The 23,963-nt window shown below is 43.5% G+C and overlaps 1 protein-coding gene across 3 annotated transcripts in view; it reads left to right on the forward strand.

Moving 5' to 3' along the window:
- The window catches only part of RBM47 (RNA binding motif protein 47), a 164,375-nt gene that overhangs the window by 51,671 nt on the left and 88,741 nt on the right, over positions 1-23,963 (forward strand). For all 3 annotated transcript variants that reach the window (XM_059923158.1, XM_059923159.1, XM_059923160.1), the window contains exon 2: positions 16,038-16,122. The gene's annotated coding sequence lies outside the window, so the exon portion shown is untranslated. The remainder of the gene's footprint in view (positions 1-16,037; positions 16,123-23,963) is intronic.

A 23,963-nucleotide genomic window follows, 5' to 3' on the forward strand; every position in this document is an offset into this window, starting at 1 on the left:
GGCTTCCATTGTTATTGAAGAAGGCAGTTGTCAGTCTAACTGTTAGACCTTTGATGATAACTGCGTTTTGCATGATAAGCATAGCTGTTTATAGTCTGTCTAATAATTTCCATATCTTGAGTCCTTGTGAGTTTAGTTTTGTTTCCTGTATTTCTGCTGATTCTCACACATGTTGTCTTGATGCACCTGGTTCTCTTGGACTGGATGCTGGATCCTGTATTTGAAAATGTTTTTGTAGAAATAATTTGCGGTTTAGCGTTAAGTTATGTTCTTCCTGGGTCAAACTATTTCTTTACTGAAACTTTCTACTATGTTTCGATGTTTGATATTGCTAGTGGCTCTTCTGTCAGAATTTTCCTGGTTATGAACTTTAGGATTCACTGAACTAGTTCCAAACCTCCCCTCCTTAAAAAAAACCACTCCACTGTTGTTATTATTTTGGAGGTGAACATGTTAAATTTATACATTAATTCAAAATGGCATCTGAGGGCTTCCCTGGTGGCGCAGTGGTTAAGAATCCACCTCCCAATGCAGGGGACACGGGTTCCATCCCTGGTCCGGGAAAATCCCACATGCCGCGGAGCAACTAAGCCCGTGCGCCACAACTACTGAGCCTGCACTCTAGAGGCCGCGAGCCACAACTACTGAAGCCCGCGTGCCTAGAGCCCGTGCTCCGCAACAAGAGAAGCCCCCGCAGTGAGAAGCAGGCGCAACACAACAAAGAGTAGGCCCGGCTCGCCGCAACTAAAGAAAGCCCACGCACAGCAACAAAGACCCAACGCAGCCAAAAATAAATAAAAATAAAATAAATAATAAATTAAAAACAAAAAAAACCCAAAAATGGCATCTGAAGATGTTGAGTCTATCCAAAAATATGGTAGAGACAACATTTAAAAAAAGACTTGTTGGGATTCTCAGGTGTTTTATTCATTTTATTCATTTTGGGACTTTAAAACCATTTGCTGAGGTCATAATAGACATCAGTGTTCAGGTATGGTTTAATATATAAATAATTATTTTGGATTGTCTCATTTATAAAGCATGATAACTTTATCAATGCTATTGTGATATGAGACTCATGGCCTCTTGACTCTCCAGCATGAGCTTTCTTTTTTTTTTTTTTAATTTATTTATTTTTGGCTGCGTTGGGTCTTCGTTGCTGCGTGCAGGCTTTCTCTAGTTGTGGCGAGCGGGGGCTATTCTTCGTTGCTGTATGCAGGCTTCTTATTGCAGTGGCTTCTCTTGTTGTGGAGCACGGGCTTCTAGGCACACGGGCTTTAGTAGTTGTGGCACGTGGGCTTAGTTGCTCCACGACATGTGGGATCTTCCTGTGAACGCGTGTCCCCTGCATTAGCAGGCAGATTCTTAACCACTGCGCCACCAGCGAAGCCCCCAGCATTAGCTTTTATTTTTATACCTCTCTCCATCCTGAGTCTTGCCCCATCCTCAGCTAGGATGTGAACCAAGACAGTCGAACTCTAACGCAAACATCTAATTGGTCTGGTAGTCCCCACCACTGGCAGTAGGGATTTGCAGTTCTCAGCAGTGTGGAGTGACCCCCTCCAGGTTCTTCTTTGCTGCTCGCCTCCCCGCCCCCAACTGTGGCCTCTTGTCTCTGCCTCTGTTCTCTTATCCTTTTCATTCTGTGTCCTTATCATTTATCCTCTATTTTTCTTTTATTCTAATCCCTGTGCCTTGGGCTTGCTCTGAAGATGGTGTAAGCTGAGGAGGAGGTTTAGGGAGACTAGCTTTTGATAAACACCTACTAAACATCAGACACTGTATCAGTTGCTTTCATATCTATGTTCTCATCCTCATTTTGCAGTTGAGCAAACTAGGCTCAGAGAATATAAGTAATAAGTTACCCACATTCACACAGTTGGATTGTAACAGAACAGATTTGAGCCTAGGTCTGTTTCCAAAGCTTGTACTTTTCACCAGTGCTGATAAATAGCTGCATGCCCTTGATACGGCCATGCTGGTTGTTAAAATATTGAAATCTCTCTGAACCTCTTGGTGGATAGTTGCTGTTCCAAGTCTTTCATGTGTCTCTACCACCACCAGCCTGACCTGTCTAGTTCCTTCCTCAGGAACCTCTAGACGTGCCCATAAGCCAGCAAGTAAAAGACTGATGGCCAGTCCATCAGGGGCATCAAGGACCGTGCTCCAGCACAGAGGCTGGCTGGCAGATGTTGTGTCAATGTCCTTGAGGTACTTCTGCTCTTAACCACACTGTTGTGTAGTATCAAGTATCCTGCTGAGTACTGCTTAACATCACTAGGGCACCTCAGGATGAATGAGAAAATAACTTAACAGCTCACTAATGAAATTGCCATTTGGAATCAAATCAGAAACACTGTGGAAGCTTAGCTGAATTCATTGCCTCCCTTGATAAAGTACTGGATGAAGAATGTTGCATCTGAACAGATGGATTTTGTGTTCTCACCAAGACTGAGGTTTGCCACAGAGGGAGCTCTTTCTCAACCACTACCCAGTCTCCACCCCCAGTACCCAGCCTACCCAAGCCACCCATGCCAGGGCCCTCCTTCTAGGCCTCAGCCCCTGGGGCCCTTGCTTAGAGGCTTCTCTGCCTGCCCCCTCCACCCACTGAGGATTTTAAGGCCTCAGAGGCCCACAAGACTGACGTTACCTTTAGAATCATTTCTATTGCACTTGGGCAAAAAAAGATTTTTTCGTAGGGCGTGGGGTTTTGAACATCATTTCTAACATTTTTTCTTAGGAAAAGGCATTCTGTGTTTCAAAAAGCTACTTATAAATGAACTATTCTAAAATCAATACAGGTATTTTTCTTGTATTCTGGAAGGAAACTAAGTTAGTCTGGTATGTTTTACTCTTCCCCAAATCCTGTTGATTCCTTCCTGTTGTTTTGTGGTTGATGATAAACCAACAGATCTGTTACCTGAGCTGTTTATTTATCCTACTTTAAAGCCATGCTTTTCCCAATCATCAGAGATTCCTTGTGTATTTGTTAGGATAAGCTAAGTAGCAGTAATGTGCAGAGCCCAAGATGTCAGTGGGTTACCCGATAGAAATATAGTTCTTGTAGTCCTGGTATGTGTGCAGGTTTCCAGGGTATCACCTCCATGAACCCATTTGGAGATTCAGACTGAGAATAGCTTTGCCTTTTCCAACACATGATGTCCAGAGTTGCCTGGGCATTGCTATGCCAGTCAGCCAGAAGAGGAAAGAACCCAGAGGGGAGCAGATTTTTAGGGCCAGGCCCACATCACATCATCATGGTGCACATCAGTTTCTCTCCATCCGTTGGCCAGAGCTAAGTCAAATGGTCACACCCCACTGCAGTGTGGGAATTACGGGCTTGCTGTGGTCCATAGAAAGGAACGACCACTATTCCTTGTATTTTTCATACCTTTCAAATATACCAGGCAGTTCTAGTTGTAAACGTGCCTTCCTGAAGGATGTACTTAGGGGATGTACTTAGGAGATGTGCCAGTGAAAGCAGGGCTATCACTCTTTTGTTTTAATTTCAAGAAGTAGCCTTGGTAACACGGCCACACTGGGAGGAATGTTTATTGCCCTTCTGGATTAGGCAAGTCCAAAGTGTGGACCAGGTGGGAGGTTAGCGTGTGGGAGAGTCCACCCAGGTTCTGCCCACTGGACATCACCGTCTCTGAGTACCACCATGCATGCAGTGGGAGAGGGCCCAGCCGAACACTGACTGGCCGTGTAACCTTGGGCAAGTTACCTGTCTGAATCTGTTTTCTTATCTAGATCAACTAACAAGTATTTAAGGTATTTCAGTGTTTTAAGATGGTATGGTTCTAAGAATTTGACCCCTGGGGATCTGGTAGTGTAATCACAACACAGCCACAAAGTTTGGAGAGCATTTTACAGCTTTTATAGCCATTTAATCATTAAAAAAAGAAAGAAGAAAAGGAAGGAAGAAACGAAGAAAGAAAAAGAAAAAAAGAAATGCACCACAGATCATCAAAGTGTTCATTGTTTAAATGCTGTTTATGAAGGAAAAGGGATTTGTTTGGAGCCAGTCGAGTTGAGTGGTGAACAGCTCAGAGGTCCGCAGTCACACTAAAATGTACTTTAGAGTGCCAATCTAATGTAACACGTGGATCCATTCACTTTGGATGATTTTTTTTTAAAATTAATTAATTAATTAATTTTTGGCTGTGTTGGGTCTTCGTTTCTGTGCGAGGGCTTTCTCTAGTTGTGGCAAGCGGGGGCCACTCTTCATCGCGGTGCGCGGGCCCCCCACTATCGCGGCCTCTCTTGTTGCGGAGCACAGGCTCCAGATGCGCAGGCTCAGTAGTTGTGGCTCACGGGCCCAGTTGCTCCGCGGCATGTGGGATCTTCCCAGACCAGGGCTTGAACCCATGTCCCCTGCATTAGCAGGCAGACTCTCAACCACTGCGCCACCAGGGAAGCCTCCACTTTGGATGATTTTAAACTGCCAGTTTACATGGCCTTATCACTGGGCTTAACTCTCTTTGGGATGTGGCATTTGGAGCTTCACGCCCACCCGTATGACTCTCAACCCTTGGAGTGAATTCTTCATTGATGTCTCTTCTAAGAATAATATTACTTCCAAGCAGCCCTATATATTGAACCAATACTACTTAGTATGGAAAAAATATATTATCAGTGAAACAAGTTTTTCTTCCTAGGAAGTAGTCATAAATAGAAAGGAAGCATCTTGTGGGCAAATTATGTTATGTTATCCACTTCAGGGAGCAGTGTATTGTGCACATGAAAGCTTCTGTAGGCTTTGGCTTGTAAAGGGCCAGGCCAGGCTGTTGAAAAAAGTATTGAGTGCTCACTTGCTCAAAGCGCTGGGCTAAGGGCTGTGTTAACATTCAGAATATTACCATCAGTGTGGGCTACCTAACATTTGCTGGTCTTCTGAATATTATGTCATCTGAGTTCTCAATGGGATAGGATCTGAGTTTCTGGGACTTCACTTGGTAGGATTTGGGGCAAAGGAATGAGGGAAAAAGGGCCTTGGTTTGATAATAGAAGCTGTTGTACTATTATTTTTCAAAGCAGTTTTTAAAAACTCTGAATCCCCAGTGTAGTACCTTGCATTGAATATATTGCCTCTTACTGAGCCCACACCCGCAATAGGCTAAATGAACCGCCAGAGAACTGTGGTTGGCAAACTTCCGCAGTGAGTAGAATTACTGGAACCTGTTTAAGATGAGAGACTTCCAGACCCTTCCTATAGTGGTGCTGACGCAGAAAGTCCAAGGCAAGGTCAGGAATCTGATTTTTTTTAAAGAAAATATTTATTTATTTATTTTTATTTTTGGCCGTGTTGGGTCTTAGTTGCAGCACAGGGGATCTTTCGTTGCGGCGCGCGGGCTTCTATCTCTAGTTGTGGTGTGCGGGTTCCAGAGCACGCAGGCTCAGTAGTTTCGGCACACGGGCTCAGTAAGTACAGCACGCAGGCTTAGTTGCCCCGCAGCATGTGGGATCTTAGTTCCCTGACCAGGGATCAAATCCGTGTCCCCTGCATTGGAAGGGGGATTCTTAACCACTGGACCACCAGGGAAGTCCCAGCTATCTAATTTTTAACAAGCTCTCCAGGTGATTGGACCAGCTTGAGAAACACTGCTGCAGTGCAGTGGTCCCCAACCTTTCAGAAGAGAGTCGCCGCGAGGGGTGCCACGGGGATGAGAAGTGCTCCTGCTCCAGGGCCAGGGCAGAAGATCTAGATGAACACCTAGCTTTGAGCATGCCCTCTATCAATATTTCTTGACTACTGGAAGTAAGGTTACTTTGAGGAAATGAGCACATTCTCTCTCAACCTTGAGTGGATAGGGAGAAGCAAGTCATTTTGGAAGACTACTGGAAGTCCAGTGACTTTGGAAGTTCCAGTGGGCACTGCCAACTTTTATCTGTCCAGCTTTTTCTAGGCTTACCAACAGGCCCACCTCTTCTTTAGAAAGTCACATTTTTTTCTTTATTCACTTTGATTTTACGGTCTTGGAGCCAGGCAGACCAGTGGTCTCTTTCTATTGCTTTTGTGTAGCTTTACATCTAGTGGCTCTTAAAGATTATCTCTCAGGGGGCTTGTTCCCTGAATTGTAATCTGACTGTACAGATTGTAAAACACGCAACTGATTTAGTAATAGCTTTTAAAATGAGTAAATATACACATTGGTTATTTGAGAGATGTTAAAATACAAAATTTGGTGTATTGTTTCAAGTTATTGAGCAGACCATACATTGTGGACCTCTAATGACTATTACTGACAGAGATTTCTGATCTCCTAGTGGAAGGATCTGTTATTTTAAGATAATGGAATAATGCCAGAAAGACCAAAGTTTAAGTCTCAGCCTACTTCTTAGAAGCCTTTTTTTTTTTTTTTTTTTTTTTAGCGAGACACTCTCTGAGCCTCAGTTTCCTTCACTAAAAGTGGGCTTACCCCTTCCCACCTTGCTTGGTTGCTGGAGAATTAAAACCAGACACATGGTCTGTTTTAATGCAGTTTCTGGCATGTACCCAGGCAAATAATGAAAGAAAAGGGAACAGCATCAACTTTTGACTTGTTAATGGTGGTCGCTGTCAAAAAGGACATAGATCAACACAATGTACAGAATATGTTAAAACGTATGAGATGCAGGAGGACGCAGGGAAGGGACAGGTGGGGCCACCCCCTGGCTGCTCAGCCTTACAAGTGACATATGGGCAGCCCTGGGAGGAGCAGGGAGAGCCAGGGCATCTGTCATTCCACCCGAGGAATTGGTTATACTGTGAGCTCTGATTAGATTTTTAAAAATGGAAACTGGCAAGAATGCTTTGAGCTCCACTGGTCATCTGAGGGTGGGAAGAAAGTGGTGGGCCATGCAGAATCTCAGTCCTGAAGCACCTGCGCCTTGGGAAAGTGGAGACAAGCAGAGCTCAGAAATTCATGCCCTTGTATTTTAAAGGCTGACCTTAGTGATTGCTTCAAGCATTTTGGGGGTTTTCTGCAATTTTCATGGAGTGGATTCAGATTCTGCAGGTGATGTTGGTGAAACCTTTAACTGTCAGTGACCCTGGCCATGTTAGGAAACGCCTGACAATTGTGAAAATTCTGAGTGTTTTGGCTGTGTTTTGACAACAGCGTTTCAGCTGACTGGTCTGGTTTTTCACTGTTTTGCTTCTATAAGGGTCGGGGCAGAAAATGAGAACAGGTTAATGCTCGAAAGTGAGTGCCTGGCTAGGGGTGAATGATTCACAGACCTACTTGCTAATCCATCTAACATCTATCATAAGTAGTTAGACCAAAAAAAAAAAAAAAAAACCGTTTAAAACTGTTTGAAATATATAGATTTAAAGGAACACCGAGTTATCTGTTTCATTTGTGCTTGACAGTCAGGGCTGGGGCATATTTTGTGCTGCCAGCAGGAATAAGGAATTGAGAAATAAGGAACAAGTGTTCTTTCTACCCTATAATAAAGGGCCTGACTTAGCAAAACAGCAAAAAATCCTGCTTTTGTGCCACTGAGAGTTTTCCTGAGTTGAGTGGGACCTGAAGGATGGTGGAGGGGATATTTCATGAAAGTAAAAAGAACTTAGCTGAATTAAGATTTTCTCTGCCCTGTGTTGGTCCCTCACATAAGCAAAGTTAGAACTGTATTTTATGTTTAAACAACACTCAGTCTTCCTGGGCCCTCTTGATTTATTTAAAAAAAAAAAATTTTAGACACTATCCTGCCCTTGGGGGCTTCAATATTCAATAATATTACCTGCAGAAATACCTGTTTTGAGCATTAAATGAAGCAACCATTTAGAAAGAGTACATGCAAAATGCTGGTGAGGGAGCTTTGAGGATTTCGAGGCAGTATAACTTACACTCCATGTGCTTCTAATCTAGTTAGGAAGATAAGATCTAAACAGGTTAAAAGTTAAATGAGAATAATAAAGTGAAGAAATAACCTGAAGCTGTAGAGATAACATGTCACTGGGCCGGCATATGATGAATTGCCAAATAGAGTTACACAGCAATAAGGCTTTCACAATTCAGAGGTGGGAGAAGACCTGGTGTGTGTCTGCTGGTGAAGTGCTAGCCACCTCCGGGGTTTCTGTTGTGAAATTCAAGACTCACTCATTCATTCAACAAGTATTTATTTGTGTCAGGTGCTGTGCTACATGCTGGGCATGCGGAGGTGACCAAACAGACATGGAGATTACAGTTTGGTGGGGACAGCTAGACAGTAAACAAACTCACAAGTAGTTCATCACAGGTCATGATGAGTTGTACAAGGGAACGCTTACACCAAGATGAGAAAGGGGGGAAACAATCTAATTTGGACTGCTGTAGGGGAAGGCTATCCTGAGGAAGTAACATTTGAACTGAGATCTGAAGAAAAGAGTTCACCCCAAGTATTTGGTGAAGTAAGAACGCTGCTGGACCCAATTAAGTAGCATCTTTTATTTCCACAGATAATTAGTTTAGAGGATAGAAATAAAAGCCAGAACACAATTTATAATTGTTTCGTGTTCTGGACATTAGGTAAAAGTCTATTTGTAATGAGCATATGCTTCCATGAACACACACACACACACACACACACACACACACACCCTTTCTTCATACACATGGTCCTGCTCATACCCCACCCACGGCTCTCTCTCCCCACTTGACAGAGTAATTTTGTAAACGACTGTGGAGAAGATCATTCCAGATTCCTAGCAGGTCTGCCTCAACGTTTCCTAGAAGCTCTTGTGGAGGTATTGAGGGAGGTGAAAGTTTTGATCGCCAAAAGCTTTGTATACCCTCTCCCCGAACGTGGCCATGACTTCCCAGGAAGTCCGCTGTGCATGGGTTACCATCCCTATGCCTTCATTTAGCTGACATCAGCACTGGTCCAAATCAGCCTTCATGGATGACAACGCAAGTCTGCCCCCACCATTCATCTTGCCGGATCCTATTTCCTGGAGCCACATCAGAAAAATAGTGGAGGCAGTAATTGCTTTTCAGATGACAGCGACATCATTGACTGGAGAGGCAGGATAATGTGGTGGCCGCTAGCACAGCCTGCAAAATTAGACTGCCTGGGTTGGAATCCCAGCCTCCCTGTGTGTCTGTGGACAGGTTTCTTCTCTGCGTTAATGTCAATCTGAGACATCCTCACCTGCAACCTATTGGGTCAGATGCGTTTTGGAATCCAGAGTATTTCAGATTTTAGATAGTATGTTGCATATACTCTGCATTGCTTAACACCACTAGCTGGGTCTGGGTCAATATCCCATAATCAAACACATCACTATTTCTTCAGCAAAGCATATGGATACTCATATACTGGAAGAAAGGAAATCTGCAGAGTCTTGTTAGAGACTAGAGAGTCTAGGTTTGTCTGCTAAATGACTTCTAAAAAGTACTTGGTTTTTCAGAGTTTAGTATCTTTCTTATAGGTGAGATGGATGTCTTAGGAGGATCAATGAGAAGATATATGTAAGTGCTAAGGACAGAAGACACCATGCCAGTGTGAGCTGTGTGAAGTATCTGTTATTATAAAGCCACTGTAGACTGAGAATAAGCTGAATCTACAATGTCATTTCCTTCTGTTCTCTGTCTCAACAAATAGGCCTTGACTGTGTGCCAGGCACACCGCTTGGCGCTGCAGGAAAACGAATATGGACCAGACAGGGTTCCTGCATTGCATTACCGTCACAGCACCCATGGTCGGGGACACTGCCCGCATTTTTTTTTTTTTTTTTTTTTTTTTGCTTTTCACATCCCACTCTTTCCTAGGTATTTTCCATGCTGGGCTATTTGAATTACGTAAGAATCAAATCAGCCCCCAGATAGACAGTTGTGTCTGGTATGTTGTCATACATACAGAGGACAGGAAATGATGACACATGATGCAAGTGACTGGAAACGGTTCTCAGGTAGGAAGTTATAGTTGGGACAGTAATGAGAGGAAGGAAGCCAGTTCAGTTGAATGAGCACTTAGAGTAGAAGTAAGGACACGTTCCTCGGGCACCCTTCTTTGTGGCAGGCACCGTGCTGGCTCGTGGGACTGCAGGAATGAAAAAGGCGAGCACTCTGCGTCCTTGAAGTGCTGTGGTGTCTGCTGATGTTCACTGTTTCTGTGTGAGCCTGGAGAAACCAGTCGCCCTCTCTGAGCCTGTGTACTTATCTTCAGAACAAAAGGGCTGGAGCCGGTTATAACTAAGGCCCCATCTTACCTTCGAAAGTCTGTGATCCTAAAGAATTACTTAACAGCTTGTTGGTCAACCCCTGTCCATCACTCTGGGATTCAAGTAAAGGATATGGGCTTTTGCTGCAATGAGAGAGACTTGAGGTAGACCTAAGGAAGGACTTGTTGGTGATAGAGTGTTGGAATGTATTTCATTAGGGTTTATTATCTCCCCAAGCCGGGATATCTCATTTCTCAAATAATGAGGACGGACAAGTGTCAGGCTCTGTTTTAGGAGAGAAAGCCCCTTCTCTCGTGGAGTTCACATTTCAGTGGGGCAGAGAGATAATAAAAAGTGATAATAATGAATACACGATGTAAGTTCAGATAATAATAATTGCATAGAAGAAAATTAAAAACGGGAAAGAGGAGAGAGAGTGCAAGCAGGGTTGGTGCTTGGAGGGCTGTTTTCATAGAATGGTCTGGGAAGACTTCTTGCAGAAGGTGAGTCCAGTCAGGGAGAGAGCCAGGCGGGGAAGGCTGGGAAGGGCAATTGCAGGCGGAATTCCAGCAACCGTGAGTGCTGAGGCAGGGAGCTGAGAAAGCCGGCATGTTGGAGGAACTGCCAGGAGGGAGTGAGGGAGTGGGAGAGAGGCAGGGAAGGAAGTAGAGAGTCACGCGGGCTCCTGGAGGGAGCCCTGGGAGGGACTTTGGATTTTATTCCAAGTGTGAAGAGAAGCCTTTGGAGGGTTTTGAGAAGGGAAGTGACATGATTTGATTTGAAAAGAAAGCTTGCTCTACTAGAATATGGATTTAGCAGCCATTTATCAGGAGTGCCTGTGACCCTCGTGTAGGTTAATTTAGTCCAGCCTGATATTACTGGATCTGGACTAGATGCATTTTTAACATCTCAGCAGTTGAAATACAGCATCTATTTCCATCTATATCTTTGTTTTTTCTCTATGTATTTCTTTGACAAAAGGTCTTGTATGAAGATGGATTGCTTTCTAAAGAGAAAATATTGTCATCTTTTGAGTTACTGCTTGTGCCGTCTTTTATCTTTTTTTAGTGCAACTTTTGAAAAGCTATGCTATTTGCTCCTTCTTCCCTTCCTTCTTTCCTTTTTTTACACAAATACTTAATGTTTCATAAGACACCTAGATTCCCCGCATGAGAGTGTTAATAAAAACCAGTGTTGGGGGGCTTCCCTGGTGGCGCAGTGGTTGAGGGTCTGCCTGCCGATGCAGGGGACACGGGTTCGAGCCCTGGTCTGGGGGGATCCCACGTGCCGCGGAGCAACTAGGCCCGTGAGCCACAACTACTGAGCCTGCGCGTCTGGAGCCCATGCTCCGCAAAGGAGAGGCCACGACAGTGAGAGGCCCGCGCACCGCCATGGAGAGTGGCCCCCGCTTGCCGCGGCCGGGGTGGGGGGGCCCTCGCGCGGAGGCGGGGACCCAGCACAGCCAAAAATAAATAAATAAATAAATAAAATTAAAAAAAAAAAAAAAAACCAGTGTTGGGTAGTATTTGCTGGGTTGTTTTCTTTTTTTGTGCAAACACACCTTGGGAATATTGAATAGTATTCACAGATGGTGGAATTGAAACTTTCAGTTCTACTTTCTTTGCACACACCTTGTTTGAGACAGATGTTTGCTTCTGATACGCTAATAACCGTGTTGCGAAAGTGAAATTTAAATTGCCTTAAAATGTCTCTTGAATTTGTCAGCCTCAAATCATGTGTATTTTGTGGCAACCCTATTTTCTTAGTTATTTAAAGCTCAGCTATGATACAAGCCCAGAATGGCCCGTGTACCTCTTGTGTGCAAGCGGCCAGCACACCCGCTCTCAGTCACCTTGAGGAATATTTATGGGCAGGCTGGGCTTGCTACCCGAATAGCTTAGTAACTGCCCACTTTTGTGCTCAGGAAATATATATCAAAGCCACAAGAGGGCAGCTTGTCCAGTGAGTCGAGGGGTAAAAAGTGCTTTAGACACAGGATAACGAGGGTGAGAAAGTCTGAATTTTTCAAAATGTTTCTTGCATAAGGAAGCTTTTTTACATTCTTAGCCAGCTTCGTCCATTTCAAGAGACAGTGTTTTTGGAAATTAAAGGTTTTAAGGCAAGGTCTTTCACTCAAATCTATTTTCACTTTTGTTTGGAATATGAGTACCCATTTCTCCTTGAATTCCCCTTTCCCCCATCTTCCAGCCCTTTTATCCTTATTCAATCTTTACTGAACTATAATTTACATATAGATAACATTCAAACAATTTTTAGTGCTATGTGGAACACATACAGCCATGGAACCACTGCCCTTATCAAGATATAGAAACTCCCAGCTCTCTAGAAAGTTCTCTTGTGTCTCTTTGCAGTCAGTCTCCCTTTGCAGGTCCGACATCCCCTTGGATCATTAATCTTTGAAATTTTTATAAAGCATTTTACAAAGCATTTTATGAATGTAAAGTAATGATCATGCACAAATATTGGGGCCCTTTCTAAGAAGCTGTGTGAGAGCTCTGGAAAGATTAAGGAAATTGGAGGCAGCTCCTTTCCAAGACAATTATATAAGTTTTTACTCTTTGTGTTGCGGTGGTGGTTTTAATCTGGCTCATTTTCTCTGAGAGGGAGGATTATCGTTAAGTGCACAGTCGATAATTATCCATTTGTTCTTTAAAGTTTATTTCTGCTCTAATAATAGCTGATTTAATAATAATGCATTTCTGGCACTTAACTACTTACTGGTATTAATGAGCTCAAGGAATCTTCTCTGTGAAGGAAGTGCCATTATTATCCATATTTAGATGAGGAAACTGAGGTATATGTGACTTTGATGGATGAAAAGGATGAGTAGAGTTAGTTTCTTGACGTGAAATGTAAGATAAATGAAATTAAAAGCTTAAGAAATGCATGTTCTCATTGATCAAAGTAGTACCCTTAAAAAATTAGTGCTTCTCTAGATGCACATAATGTCCTTGGGCAGTGTCATCTGTGGCCATGGGTTGAACGCCATGACAACTTCAGTTCTGCATCCCTGACCTTGCCTGCCAAGCATCCCTCTGTCTGTTTCCCTGGTCCCCGCCTTCATCTTCTCCAGATGGGTCACCCTGCCTTTAGCCCCTCTGCCTCGTGGTCAGGAGATCTTTCTAACAGGCAGTTCTGGTAATGCCACCTTCCTGATTAAAATTTTCCAGTGGTTCATTGTGCAATAAAATGTGAGCTCCTTGCCTTTTTCAGCTGCACCCTCCGCTGCTGCACCCTCTGCTGCCCACCCTCAGTCCAACTACTCGTCATTCTCCAAAGATGCTGTGCTCTCTCATGTCCCCGTACCCAGGAACTGACTGTTCCTTCTGGCTGAAAAATGCCCTCTCCTCATCCGTCATCCCTGTCTGCCAAGCAGACTGTTATTCATCCTCCAGAACTTGGCTCACGTCTTCCTTGATTAACCTTGACAGACTTGCAGTCATCTTTCCACTTTCCATTGCCCCTTGTGTCTTATAGCTGGTGTCCCATTGTTTCATGATGGTCTTGTTTCATGTCTGTGGTCTGCTAATCTGCAGCGCCCTGGAGGGCAACAACTTTGTCTTTTCAACTTGGTGTCTCTCGCCTAGCTCAGTACCTGGACTCCCTATCCCAGACCATTATATACCATGAAGGCAGAGAAGATGCCTTCTTTTATTCACCACTGCTATACCCAGTGTCTGGCTTAAGGCCTGACCTGTAGTAGGTATTCAATTAATACTTGTTGAAAGATGAATAGTGGGTGTTTTTAAGTGTCTAATTGCAATGGTTTAGCCCAGGGATTGCCACTGAAAGGTCCCCGGCATAATCAAACCATGGACATATTCTGTATGGCTTCCCAGTATTTTTTAAAGTTTAAAAATTTGGTACCTCTCCTATTTACCACTGTCTACACCACTCCTGTTATTTTTTGCTCTTAGTCGACTTCCTCATTTGTTACCTGCCTGGTCCTGAGATATAAGGTTGGGGGTACAGAGAGGGAGGTAGTGTATTAGACCACTAGGGCTGCCATAACAAAATATCAATACCACAGGCTGGGTGGCTTAAACTAGAGAAATTTATTTTCTCACAGTTCTGGAGGCTGGAAGTCCAAGATCAAGGTGTTAGCAGGTTTGCTTTCTTCTGAGGTCTCTCTCCTTGGCTTGCCGATGGCCACCTTCTCGCTGTGCCCTCACATGGTCATCCCTTGCTCTATATGTGAATGTATCCTAATATCCTCTTATGAGGACACCATTCGTATTGGGTTAGGGCCCACCCATATGACCTCATTTAACCTTAGTTACCTTTTCAAAGGCCCTATCTCCAAATACTGTCACATTCTGATGTACTGGGGGTGGGCAGGGCCGTGTCAGGGCTTCAACATATGAATTTAGGAAGGACACTATTCATCTTATAACAGGCAGGAACATGCGCTCTCAGGTACTATGGTCTCTGCCTTGTATCTGACGAGTGTTTTAGAACTCAGGAGCCATCAGAGAGAGCACTTTGCTCACCAAAGCAGAATCTAGATGGACATGCACCCGCTCCAACACCTGATCTCCACTCTGATCACTTTGATCAGGGGATCATATTCATGTTTCCTAAACAACTGACATTTAGGTAAAGTGCCAAGTAGAACTTAGGTGCTTTTCAGTTTGGAAATCTACAGCCTTTCATCCTATTCACTCCAAAAGCTGACGTGTGGGCTGCAAACTGCCTTTGCCAAGGATTGGGTGGACAGTCGAGGGGAAAGCCTTATAATGACATGGCACCACCTCCATTTGCTGTAAGCAAACAGCCAGGTCCTTTATTACCCTTGAAACCAGCACTCGTGACACAAGTTGGACTCAGAAGCAAGTGAAATGCCAACTTTCTGTGGGTCAAAGTTCCTTCAAGCACTATGTTAATCAAAAGCTCAACCTTAGTTAATTAGGTCATTGAGTTGGGAAGAACTTTGGAACAAATGATTACCTAGTTCAACTGCAGGAGTTAGCAGAACTCAGTATTTTGTTTCCCAGAGGTAGCTTGCAGACTTGTGGTCTTTCTTGGAGCGGGTGGGAGTGAGACTCCTGTGGGGTTTTATTCATTCTCGGTGAGTTGTAGCATAATGAAGTCTGCTGTACAGCGCCTAGTTAATCAGATGTATTTAATTAAAGATGAAGGGGAATAGTTAAGGAATATTGCTCATATATGGGCAGAGAAGCTAGCTGCACAGGGCTTCCAAAGGTAAAGAAATATTCAAAACACTAACAGCTCACAGGGCTTTAAACAATTTGGAGTGTTTGGTGATTTACCCTAAAAGACCGCAATTTAATATGCCTCTGCAGAAAGACATTTAAATGAATATAATAATCATAGCTGCCCTCCATTGAATGTTTTCTCTCATATGGGGCCCCAAGGGCTTCATATATGTTGTCTTGTTTATTGTCACAATGTCCGTAACAGGCAGATAAACAGGCTCATATTAGATGAGAAAAAGGAGGATCAGAGAGGTTGAGTAAAGCGCCCAAGGTCACCCAGCTAGCAAGCAGTAGAGGTGAGTTTTGAGTACATGGCCAAACCCGTGAGCTTCTCCCCGTTACACCACCTCTTTATACGTTCCTCTTCTCTCCTTGTCGGACTGAGATTTTTTCCCCTTGAATGTCCTTTAGCTAATATCAACCTGAATAGCCTTGTGGAATTGGTAAAAGGACATGACCTATTTTCTCCATGTATGTGAGCCACTGCAGATCTCTTGTACTGACCGGTTATGTAGCTTTCCTTGTAATCCATGCACACACAAAGGTGTGCAGTAATCATAAAACACCATATTTCTTCTTCTTACCGCTTCCCCTCCAACCACTAGCCGTCATTTACTGCACACTTCTCCTTAGCCATCTCTGGGTAAATAGTGTTATCTTTTCCATTTCAGAGTTCGGGTAAGAGAGGCATCAGGACACCTCGCATTAGGTCACCTAGCAGAGATCAGCCACTCCTGGGCTCAGTGAGGAGATTTGGTAAGTCATCTGGCTCCATCTTCACTGGGGCTCAAAAGGACATCATTCAGGGGTGCAGAAAAGTAGGTGAACATTACATAGTGACAACCAAATGTTAATCCTCTCTCATTTTTTAAACCAACACATATCGTTTTTTTCTGGGTATTTGCTTAATTTACTAGGCCAGAGTGCCCTGTATGTTTTGTAAGTACCATTGTCCCCAGAAGACTCCCACAGTCAAAAAGAATGACAGAAGCTCTATTTGAATGACTTTGCTTAAAGTCTTTTAATACTGAGTTTTTCCTGTAGTGTTCACTGCATTTCATCAACTGTAGAATACATTTCCCCCCCACAATTTAAAATGTCTGAAGGTGGGATACATCTTAATGGGGATTTCGATTTGGTGAAACACAGCATTCCTCTAATAACCCACAAATGACCAGCATTAAGTGTTCTCTGCCTCCTATTTTTCACAAAGTGCAAGTGCCTTTAAAAACTAAAATTTTTGGTGACTCCATATGATGGTTTTGAGACGAGTGGTCTGTGGACCTCCTAAGCAGTGGTCCTGGCATTCAGAACAACCCATGTGACATCACGGAGCAGCCTCTTAGGCAGCAGGTCCTAGGACCAGATGCTCTTATCCAAAGCCTGGCACCCTTCCAGCGCTCTGCATCATGGGATTTACAAGTCAAATACTCTATTTTAGAATATTTCACTACTATGTCCCCAGAGTGATTTGTTAGCGTCCATTTATGTGTGAATGAGTCCAAATTCACATTCATGTTAAATGCATGGGTAAATAGCATCTTTGTAGAGTTAATGCCACAGAATGGACAGGATTCTCCAAGTCACATGGGTCTGATTTATACAGGCTTTAAGATTTGCAGAACCTCTGTATTATAGGGCCCCATGGGTGATAGTACATTAATCCTTAAATCAGTAGTGGTACAGGTAAATTGGTTAACTAAGGTTTTTCCCTGCACCTACTATGTGCCAGGCTCTGTGCCAGGTACTGGGTAATTAAGAGATTAAGACAGAAAGGATTGGTTTTCTGCCCCCAAGAACCTGGTCTAGTAGTCAACGCAGACATTAAATAATTGAGTTGTGAGTGGGCTGAAGAAGAATTGCAAGGAGTTAAGGGAGTTTAAAACCAGAGGACCTACTCTGAATGTCAGTGGGAGGAGTGACCACTGGTGAAGGTTTCTTGGAATTTAAGTGCTGTTTTAACTGAGACCTGAAGGAGAAGGAAGGAGTGGTTTACTAGGCAGAGGGCAACTGGGGGCAGGTGGTAGTGACTTATCAAATGAGGAACAGCTGGAGGGTTTCAACTTGGGCCGGCAAGTGTCAGGTTCAAGGAATAAGCATGATCCTAATGGGGAAAGAGGTAGAGGGAAAGTGGCTTCAGATGAACAGACGTCTGTCCTAAAATAAGGATTTAGTCACGTTTCTTGAAGAATCTTTAAAAGCCCTTAAGAGATTTTTTGTTTTTGTGGTTCAGACATATATTCTTCCTTCTCTATTAGGATCATTTCCTGGAGCTGGATTGCAAGTCCTGTTTTCCTGCCAATCCTTTGAATTCTCCCCAAATCTATGTTCTTAATTTCCTTCATCTACCCCTTACAGGAAGGTGATCAGCTTCTAGTGAGAGATTGTTTTCATTAATAAATGTGTCCACTTTTCTTTTTCTCTACTTACTTGACGGCATCAGGGAAGGGTGATCACTGGCATAGTATAATACATAATTCCTCCATCCAAAAGCCAGATTTAAAAAAAAAAAATAGATGGTTTAAATAGAACAGACAGAGGCCAGCTACTTGACCCTGCTTCCATTTTGGACCATTATGAGATTCTCAGGTTTTGAAACTTCATGCTCTATGTTCACATTTTCTATCCAGAGTACTGCTAAGCAATTGAGTAACTTAATTGACAGATGCGGAAATTCACACATGTGTATGTACACACATACACATACCATACACAACATGGAACCCAAGTTCCACTGAACTGGCCATCTCAAGCTTGCTGGTTTCTTAGTCATGAGTGAATTTGATGTGGTCATTTTTGAGAGGTCTGTTGAGTGTAGGCCCACGCTGCTCCCGGGCCCCTTGAACTATTCTTGCTCTGGGATATCCGCTGATGCTTCAGGCTTCAGTCGTCTTGAGAACTTTAAAAAAAAATGTCAATGCACAGGCCCCGCTCGCTGAGACACTGATTTAACTGGTCTGAGGAGGGACCCAACTATCAGTACTTTTTGAAAACTCCACGATTGAGTCTCATCTATGTCCCGTGTGGACAACCACTGGTTTACACTTTTGCTTATTAACCTGGTGAATGGCTGTGTATTGCTTTTTCCGGAGAGCATAATTTGCGTTCTCTAGTAGCTGTTTTTGGTTTTGTTTTTCCTGTGGTCTGCGAAGATGGTTTGGGCCTTAAAAACCTTTGGGTCTTAGGAAGACTTTGCCACTGCTTGGTGAAGTCCTGTCTGAGAATGGATCCCCTGTTTACACCACCCCATTACATGTCCTGGGAACCACACCTACACATCCTCGCTACAACACTGCTCAGAATATACAGTTTAATTACTTAACACCTAAAATCTTATAGATTAGAGGTGTATCTATAGATACAGGTGTATCTATAAAATAGATACACCTGTAATAGAACCCCAGTTCTATGTTACTATGTTAACCCCAGTTCTATGTTACTGGTACAGCTACTGGTTCTATGTTAGAACAGTACAGTACCGTTACTGTACAGTTACTGGTTCTATGTTAGAACCCCAGTTCTATGTTACTGGTACAGCTTAAAGATCATGGGAACATTTTTGTCTTATGACAACCCCAGCTATCTATCTGTTGTGATGTTCACTTAAAATGAACAGAGACATAACACAGGCACATTTTAGTTCCATTTTAGGTCTGGGGGAAGGTCTTGAAAATGTCATCTGACCTTTACTTAGACACCAATAAGAAGAGATTAAGAAGTTGATCTAGACCAGTCCCTAGATGCTAAAATGCAGAAACCAAGGCTAGGGGTTGAGAGAGAGGAGGCCCACTGAAATAGCCAAGCCTAGAACTCAGGTCCCAGGTCCCTTAACGCTAATGATCTTTTCTCTTCACTCTGCTGTCTCACTTAAAAAAATTTTTTGTGGCTTTTCCTCTTTATTCATACTACCACTTTCCTAGTCCTAACTTTATTCCTGAATTATTGCAATAGCCAGGGAAGGGGGGAAAAAAACCAACAAAACCCAGAAGAAACTGCATCAAAATGCCCACTACTGTTGAGTATGAAAGGTAGAGGTCTAGTTTTAATTTTTATATCTGCTTTTCTGTGATTTATACATTTTCTTTACTACACAAGTATTACTTTCCTAAAGGAAAACCAAAAACCATTAGTGGAATAGCCTTCTTACCAGTTTCTGAATGTATGTGTCCATTATGCAATCCTGTTTGTGGCTCGCTATCAGATCAGATTCCTAAAATATGTTTTTCTCCTGTCATTATCCTGCTTAGACCTTCAGGGGCTCCTGTTGCTCTTGAGAAAAAGTCTGAACTCCTGGAATGCAAAGGTCTCCTTAATCTAGCCCCCCTCTTCTGTCTGTCCCCATATCTCCACCTCACCCAGCACAATCCTCCCTTCTGGCCGGGCCAGCATCCCCCTTGTCCTAGAACCAGGAGAACTCTGTCCAGTTCCTTGGATCATGCTGTTCTCCACTTGGAGAGCCCCACACTCTTTGTCCCTTTCTCTTTATCTGTCCAAACGTTGCCTTTCTAAGCTCAGCTCAAGTACTTCCTTCTCCTGTTCACATTTGTCACTTTTTATCTGTATCAAGGATGGCAAATAGGTTTCATTATATATACCAGGTCCAGGCAATTGAAAATAACATTGCATGGGGAATCCTGAGAGCTCATCCCTGCTCAGAGGGGAAGGGTTCTGTGATCAGCAGTGGTTTCTGCCAAAGGCACAATAGGGAGAAGTGACAGAATATTTGTTACCTATCTTCCATCCAGATCTATAACCATTTTTTTAGACCTGTGATGTCCAATACAGTAGCCACTAGTCACATGTGGCTATTTAAACTAATTAAAATTAAATACCATTAAAAGTTTACTTCCTTAGTCACGAGACAGGCTGGGACCTGGGACCCTTTACTGCAGTGCTTGCACCTGGACAAACGTCTCCTCGAGCAACAAAATACAAAGAAACTATGAGGGACTAAAAATAACTGCAAGCATGTGCAGTTGGGGCAAATTATGAACATGTCACAAAAAGACCAAAACCCAACTTCCACTTCTGAGGTGCAGGGAGCAAAAGCAGGGTCCTGTGCATGATCCCTGCACATAGCACCACCAAGGGGGTGGGCAGACCACCCAAGCCACCGCCTCCGGCCTGACCCACGGATCTGCCCCATCCTCACCCCATTTAAGGGACCAGCTCACCCCACCTCGGGGAGCGAGCAAGGGAACGTATTACCTGTTTTTGCTCCCTTGTGCTATAGCAGGAGTCCCAATAAAGCCTTGCCTAAATTCCTTTTCTGGCCTCTTATCAATTTTTATTGCTTAACGGGTCCAAGAACCCAGGTTGGTAACAGTAGCACTACCCACATTTTAAGTGCTCAGCAGCCACACGTGGCTATACTGGCCACCATATTGAACAGCAAAGATAAAGAACCATTCTGTCATTACAGGAAGAATCATCAGCTCTGTTTTAGCTGTATAATTACGTAACAATGTAAGACAGAATATATTTGTTTCATGTGTGTGTGCCTTGTTTTCTCAGTGAGCTCAAAAGCTTTTCATGGGCAGGACTCTTCTCTTACACTTCTTTTGTATCCCAGAGCACTGAGCCAGTGCTGGGCATGTATGGAAATACTTTATAAGTATTTGTTGAATTGAATTTTTAGTACTAACTTGGCAATGTGCTATGAAGTAGAGTAGAAGAATTGGAACTAATTTGGAAATCGGGAAACCAAGTTTCTGGCTCAAGCTCTTCCGCCAGCTAGTATGTAACTTGAAATATCTCATTTAACCAAAGTAGGTCATAGTTTCCTCAAATGTAAACAGTTATAGACTAGGCTACGTCAGAAGATTTTTCCAGGTTTGGAATTTTGTGATACATATGGAGTGTTCATTTTAAACAGAAATGCACTCATGCACACACACACACACACACACACACACACACACACTCAGAATGGAAAACTAGCCTGTTAAAAAATATTCTAGCTTATTTTAAATGCCTTTTATCTAATTTTCTGACTATATAACACTATCATTTGAAGGTTTAATTTCCTGCCAGATCTACAGCTAAATTTTTCTTTGAAGAGGATCATAGCAAAGGGAAGATGCCTCCACAAGTGGAGAATGTCAGACTAGGCAAGTGCGATGGAGAATTAGGTAGCCTTTGTCAGTAAGAAGGCAGTGTAACAGCTGTCTCATGTTATGACAACCAGACTGCATGCAGAAACCTCCAGTTTATGCTGCCCATCCTTTGCCCTTGCTCTAAGTAAGGGATCAGCAAACTATGGCCTGCCCTGCTGCCAGTTTTTGTATGTAGCTAAGAATGGTTTTTACATTTTTAAGGGTTTCTCCAAAAAAAGAAAGAGAAAGAAAAATATGTAACCATATGGCCTGCAGAGCTGAAAATATTTACTATCTGGCTCTATACTAATGGCCAGTGACCGTCATGTACAGATCCAACCACTTTTCAAGGCAGATCACTTTCTGAGATGTCATAAGGGCCTGTAGCTCAAACACAGTGGGATAAAACTCCCTGTTCTCCAGGCACTGAAGGCAGGGAAAAGCAATGGGCTGGTGGGGTGAAGGCCGGGCCCCGTGGTTCCACCGCCTTTGTATCTGAGGCAGGCAGAGGCCTTGACTCTCAGGGTTCTGAGTGCAAAGCCAGTCCTTGGATCCAGACTGTGCATTCTGGTCTTGACGTTGGAAATTTGATGAGTCACAGTTTCTGGCTGTGTCCTCCTTGACATTCAGCATTCACAAGAATAAATTCTGAGGGTTCCTTGAAGGGGAAAGCTACACTCCTTGGTCACCCAAGCTTATCTGAGGAGGGAGCCGTGCTTGCATCTCAGCTTGTTATTCTTTTTCTTTTTCCTCTCTCTGCAGACACTCCTTTCAGTGCTTGAGTTATCTAGACTGAGTGTGCAGATAGAGAGACTGCTGGAAAGGCAGACCCCGCCACCAGGGCAGGACTGGGCCAGTATCTGAACTCAGACAGCAGCCCTGCCAGGTGGGCCTGAGGCAAATGGCAAAGTTGACAGTTTTAAAAGTAAAAAATGACTCTTTTACTTTTCCTTCAGATGCCCCACAGCAAGGGCCCTTGGGTTTCCCCAAACCCTCTTTCTCCCTCGGCCTGCTCTCTAGGCTCTCACTAAGTCTTGGTTTCTAAAATGCACATCTTTTTTTAATTTTTTTAATTTTTTATTTTTTTAATGCTATTCTTGTCTGCTTACATTCTTTTTATGTATGTATGTATGTATGTATGTATGTATGGCTGTGTTGGGTCTTCGTTTCTGTGCGAGGGCTTTCTCCAGTTGTGGCAAGCGGGGGCCACTCTTCATCGTGGTGCGTGGGCCTCTCACTATCGCGGCCTCTCGTTGCCGAGCACAGGCTCCAGACGCGCAGGCTCAGCAATTGTGGCTCACAGGCCGAGTTGCTCCGTGGCATGTGGGATCTTCCCAGACCAGGGCTCGAACCCGTGTCCCCTGCATTGGCAGGCAGACTCTCAACCACTGCGCCACGAGGGAAGCCCCTAAAATGCACATCTTCATTATCCAACACCCCAGTTTTGGCATCTTTTCTTTTCTGATCTACCCTTTTTTTCCCCTCCCCTTGTCTCATTCTCTCCTCCAGGCTAATTTTCAAAGTTCTCTCACCCTTGGCTTCTGGTTACACAACTGCCTTTAGTATAATGTAGTGTGCCTCACATCTAATAAAAATCCAAATTTACAAAACAAAAAAGATTTGAAAGGTAAATCTTCCCTTTGTTAAAGAAATAAAGAAATGTTCCCGAATGAAAGACTAGTATCTCTCTTTCTCCCTCCCTCCCTACCTTATATGTTTATCACTTTCTACATTTCATTATAGCCCTTGGTGATTGGGGGCGGGCCCCTAGTTGGCTGCAAGCAAATTCATTTTTGTATTTGCAGATCATGAGGCCCCTCCTTGCCCCCATGCTGGATCATAAAAAAATTTACTTTCTCTAGTTTGTTTACTGTCAAACCTGAGCTCATTAAATATATCCAGTGGCCTGGGTCATGATCATACAAAAAATAGGACCTTGGCTCACTTACAACAATGGTTGCATTTGCTTCAGTTGGTACAGATTCATTTGGAGAAATTACCAATTTATTCTCAAGGATGATCCTAGCCCAGCACCAAGCTCCCAGCAGCTTCCAGTTAATAGTAATGAGCAGTGCCTGTGCACCATTTCTGCATTCTAGAATTCTCAGCCTGGACCAATGCTGTTGTCATGCCCAGGGAAGCATCCATTAGGAAAGTCTGCTCCGAGTCAAATGCTGATGGCCAGTTCTGGATAGAATTCCCTGACACACAGCCTTGGTTTTCATCATTGCTCTGATAGCAGAACACACAACTATGAGACAGAGAGAAGAGAAGCAACAGAAATCGATTTGCTAAAATTTGAGATGCAAATACGCAGAAAACCCCATCATCTTTGGGATTCTCCATTATTCAGAGTTCAGTGTAAGCCTAATAGTTACAAGCTGAGATTTTGGTGTCTGAGTGAGTGAGTTCCAGTCTTGCCTTCCCCCAATAACTAGCTTTACTTAACTAGGGATCATAATAGTACTTGCCACATAGGATTTTGGAATGATTGAAGAGGTA

This window comes from Balaenoptera ricei, chromosome 5 (assembly GCF_028023285.1).
Source record: "Balaenoptera ricei isolate mBalRic1 chromosome 5, mBalRic1.hap2, whole genome shotgun sequence".
Taxonomy (NCBI): Eukaryota; Metazoa; Chordata; class Mammalia; order Artiodactyla; family Balaenopteridae; genus Balaenoptera; species Balaenoptera ricei.